We start from the raw sequence: 5,307 nt of genomic DNA on the forward strand, positions 1-5,307 counted from the left end.
TGACCTGTCCAGAGCCACTCCGCCAGAACATCCTGGGTCTGCTGCTCCAAAGATCAAAGGCTGGGGTGCTCCCCAGTGCACCTCCCAGCTGGCCCCCTCCAAACCCCAGAGCTGCAGGGATCACAGTGTTCCAAAGCCGGGTTATGAAGCTGTGCGGGTGGAGGCCATGGGGATGGGGAAATGTCCTCGTGCCAGACAGGGGAGGCCATTAGCGCCCTTGGAGAGTGCAATCTCCAACCAAGGGGGCAGAGCCCACAGCGGGGGCATGAGTGGGCAACCGGAGAGGCAGAGGCGGCAGGCAGGGGAGGGGCTTTTGCTTGCTCTGAGCAGTTTGAGTTCATTTGAAGTCAGCAGGGAGAGAGGCAGTCCAGGGCGAGGGACTATTTCACTGGAGTACAGAGGACAGAGAACTGATGATTCTGTTCCTGCCTCCTTAGTGCTGACTCCCATGTGGCCTTGGAACACGCACAGTCCCGTGGACCCCTCCAAGCAGCCCTGCTAGGGGAAGAGAGCTGAGATCGTGGGGTAAAGGGCTGGGCCCCTCGGTGCACAGATTCCAACAACCCTGTGAGTGGAGGCAGAGCCCCTTCCCCATGGGGCCTATGGGGAGGAGGAGGACTAGGGCTCCAAGAGGCCACAGTGGAGCAAGAAGCTTGCTGGGACTCTGGGAAGAACTCAGGGGGCAGGGCCAGACCTGGGAGATTGTGTGGTGAGGTCATCAAGGATTGTGTGGTGAGGTCATCAAGGAGTGGCCAGGGAAGGCCCCAGGACAGGACTGGGTCCTTCCTGCTCGGGGCTGGGGTGGGGTGGAGCACTAAAAGGCCAACCCACCTTTGGCCCATTTCCCTGCCACTGACAAAAATGACTACTATTTGGAGATTAGGTAGATGAGGAGGGACTCCTTCAGCTGTTTAAGCAAAACCAAATAATTTGTATCATTTCACTAGAAGAGTTCATGGCAGTGTGAGTCTCTCTGAGCTCGCTTTCTTGCTCTCTCTCCATCTCTCAGCTCTGTTTTCCTCATGCTGGCTGTATTCTCAGGTGGCTCTCCATTATTGGCAAAGATGCCCCTCAACCAGCCCCAGCCCCAGCCCCACATCCTGACAGCTCAGTAGCCCGGTAGAAGCTTCCTTAATGGTTCCAGCAATAGTCTCAGGTAACACCCATCGGACTGACCTAGGACACTCCATCCCTGAAGCAGTCTCTGCATCTGACCACCAGCATGGGCCACACACTCTCCTGTGGAGCCTGTATTGGAAAAGCAGCCAGAAGACAGGGACAGGGAGGCCTGCCCATGGGCATCCATGGCACAGGGCACACCTCCTCCTCCCCTCCACGCCCAGGACCCTGGCCCGCTGACTCCCACCCTAGGCTCCACAGCTGTAGCCTCAAGAACTACTTCTGAACAAATTCTAGGCAGGCCCCACCACTGGAAACAGGGGGTCCCAGGAGGGGAAGCAGGGAGAGCATATGGTTGTGAAGTGACATGGGATAGACCTGGGTTCCCATCTAGACTTTGTCACTCACTAGCTACATGCCTCAGGGCAAGTCACTGCCCCTCATTGAGCCTCAGTTTTCCCATGTTTAAAAAATATTTTTTTTAATGTTTATTTTATTTTTGAAAGGGAGCGAGAGACAGAGACAGAGTATGAGTAGGGGAGGGGCAGAGAGGGAGGGAGACACAGAATCTGAAACAGGCTCCAGGCTCTGAGCTGTCAGTACAAAGCCCAATGCGGGGCTTGAACTCACAAACTGCAAGATCATGACCTGAGCCAAAGTCGGACGTTCAACTGATTGAGCCACTCAGGCGCCCCCAGTTTTCCCATTTGTAAAACAGTAATAACAGCCAACACATCAATAGTACCTACTGTATGTGGTTATCATTCTAAGCACGTTCTCGATATTTTTTAAAAGTTTTTAAAAGAACTTTATGGTTTTTTTATTTGAGAGGGCACACAGCAGGGGGAGGGGCAGAAGGAGAGAAAGGGAGAGAGAGAATCTTGAGCAGGCTGCATGCTCAGCACTCACCTCGGAGCCTGAGGCAGGGCTCAATCCCATGATGCTGGGATCATAACCTGAGCTGGAATCCAAGAGTCGGACACTCAACTAACTGAGCCACCCAAGCAACCCTCTAGAAACTTTTTAAAAATCTTCAAACAAACCCTGTGAGGTGGGTACCATCATGATCACCCCCATTTTATAGGTGAAGATGAATGAGACAAGAAAGGTCCAGCAATGAATCTAAGGACACATGGTTAGCAAAGTCTGTGTGGTGACAGCAATGGACTTATCAGGAGCAGAGCTAATGTGGTGAAGTGGCTGGCCACCCCGCCCCCCACCCCCCGGGGCAGATGCCTGGGAAATGCTGTGAGCACTGTAATGATGACAGGCACTCTTGAAATTTTGCTTGGTTGGAACTTGGCAGAGGCAGGATAAGGGCAGAGAAGTCTCTACCAGCTGGTGCTGTAAAAGTCCTGAGGCCAACACACCAGCCTCGAAACCTTTCCTGAGAGGTGCTGAGAAGCACAGAACACTGGGGTGCCTGGGGGCTCAGGTGGTTAAACGGCCAACTTCAGCTCAGGTCATGATCTCACAGTTTGTGGGTTCAAGCCCCGTATCAGGCTCTGTGCTGACATCTTAGAGCCTGGAACCTGCCTCAGATTCTGTCTGTCTGTCTGTCTGTCTCTCTGTCTCCCCCCACTTCCCCTACTTGTGCTCTGTCCCTGAAACATAATGAAACATAAATAAACATTCCAAAAAAAATGTTATAAGAGAGAAGCACAGACCAGGATGATGGGCATGGGAGACAGTAAGGCTTTGAGGAGAAAAGGAGAAGTTTCTCACCTTCTAAGCTTCCATACAGTCACATTTTATCCTTCTGTGTCATCAAAGAGGAAACTCAGAGAGAGGAAGCCTTATAGCCAAGGTCACAGCAAGTGACCAGCTTCTGGATCTGAATCCTCTCTCTTTTTTGTCTTTTCTACTCCAGAAGCCCCTGGAGCAGCCTCCCAGTGTGGAGGGGAGCTGGTGCTCTGAGGATGGGAGAGACCCAATATATTAGTGACCTGAAGTGCTGGGAGTGGTAAACATGAAAGCCTGGTGGCAGGACCTCCAAGGAGACACTCAGCACCCACCACCCACAGGCTAGGCATGTGGGATTATTTCAGGAGCAGCAGGTGTCTGAAGGGAGGCAGATGCAGAGGAGAGAGTGATCAGTGGTCACCTTCCTCTCACTGGTCAAGAAAACCGAAGACGATAATGGGGCCACTGAATTTGGGCAACTAAAGGGTAACTAGTGACCTTGGCTGGAATAATATCAGGGACAACAGGAGCAGGAGGAGACAGATTGCAGATATACAAATTATAAAATGAAGATGATGTGGAGGGATGACAGGTGAGAAGACCAGAAAGAGTGGGCTCCAGGGCATGTAAGCAGGGAACCCTCTTTCTCTCCTGAAAATAGAGAAAACGGGGCATGGGACATATGAGGACTCTGTACTATCTTTGTAATTTCTCTGTAAATTAAAACTGTTCTAAAATTAAAAGTTTACTTAAAAATAAGGATGGCAAAGAGGTGAGAGTGGGGTGGCTGGAGAGAGTTTGTAAGTGGCTGGGGGGAGGCAGGAATTTGAGGAAGGGAGAGCATGTTCATTGGACTTCTGTTTTTTGGATGTGAAACTGACTGAGCAGGAGCCCAGGGAAGAGGAGGTGGTGGGGAGTTCTGTGCTGGGGCACATCAAAGGAAGCAGGAGGGGAATGAGGCCTGAGATCGCTCTACCTACCCTTCCCAGGCATCCTTCATCTCTGCTGTGGTCTCCTCCCTCCCCAGAATCCCAGGGACTCTGCCTGGGCCTTGCTCCAAGTGGGGGCTATAGAGAAACTGCCAGGGCCAGGGGTCCATGTGCATAGTAGGTGCAGAGTTCCCCAGGCAGGTGTCTGTGAAACGTTTGTTCGGGGATTTTTATAAGGTTATTCCTTCTCCAAAGTACCGGGATTCACTGCTGATCCATGCAAATTGCTCTCCTTCTCTTGCAATAATTGATAGCCTAACTCACAACCCAGAGGCCCAGCTGGGGACCAACTTTTCATACACTTCCTGTACTGAACCAAGTAAAGTTTGCTTGGTTTTGCCACCTTTCCCCAGAAGATGGGAGTGGGAAGCTTTGTAGGAGATGGAAAAGGCTTCTTAGAGCTGGGGGGAAAAGAGGGGGAGTTCAGGGTCGCACCTCAGCAAGGAGTGGAGATGTTCCAGGAGGTCCTGGCAACGGTGCTCACTCCCACGCAGGGGACTTCTGTGCTCAGAGCTCTGGGAAATAAAGGTGCCAGGGGACTGGCCCTGGAGTGTCCTTGGAGGAACCCTGCCCTGGGAGTCTGGGGTTAGATGCTGCTTCCAGAACTCTATTTGGGATTCCTCTGAGAGGCCAGAGGCTTGGGAGAGAAGGCAAAGGGAATTCCTAGGCTGGCCCCATCTGGAGGCAGCAAGTAAGGGAGGGGTGCTCAGAATAGGGGTGGAGCAGGGATGGGGAAGAAGTTCTGAATGCTGGGGTAATGAGCTGGGTTGGGGTTGGGCCTGGTCCAGGAAGCAGGGATGGAGGGGTGTGGTTGGGAACTGAGATCCCAATGGGAATAGGATAGGCTGGACTGAGGAAGGTGCCGCTAGCATGGCTGACTGCATGTTTGGAGGTGCGTGCTGAGAATGGGGTTGGGGTAGGCAGGGAAAGAAATGGGTGGATTTGGGGTGGAGACACAAGTGGTAGTGGATGGTGATAGGGATGGACTAGAAATGAACTAGGGATGGACTAGCGATGGGCCTTTCAGAGGTGGGGATGGGCTGCAGATGGGCCAGGGTTCCAACTGGGCTGGGTTTGGGGGTTGGGACGGAAATGGGTTTAAACTGGTTTGGGATGGACCAGGGATGACGGTGAGGCTGAGACAAGAGAAATGAAGCATGGAGTGGGGCTGGGCCCAATTGGAATGAAGTGGACTTGGGACTGGGACAAGGAGGAAGGAAGAGGGATGAAGCTGGGCCTGGGTAGTAGTTGCAGACGGGAATTGTGATGAGGTAGGGTCTCGGCTGGGTAAAGGGCTGGAGCAGTGGGTGAGCGCCTACGTTGGGAACACCGTAGGCGAGGGTTTGGGAACTGGGTGGGACGCGCCTTGAGAGCTGAAGGGCAGATCCGCCCCGGGACAAGATGTGCAGAGGCTGTGGGTGAGGGGCGTGGGGGCGCCCCGGGGCAGGCCGGGAAGGGGGGCGGGCCTCCCCCCTGGGCCGGGCCAGGGCGGCGCTAGGACCGAGCGCGCGGAGGG

The sequence above is a fragment of the Suricata suricatta genome, chromosome 6 (genome assembly GCF_006229205.1).
Source record: "Suricata suricatta isolate VVHF042 chromosome 6, meerkat_22Aug2017_6uvM2_HiC, whole genome shotgun sequence".
Taxonomy (NCBI): domain Eukaryota; kingdom Metazoa; phylum Chordata; class Mammalia; order Carnivora; family Herpestidae; genus Suricata; species Suricata suricatta.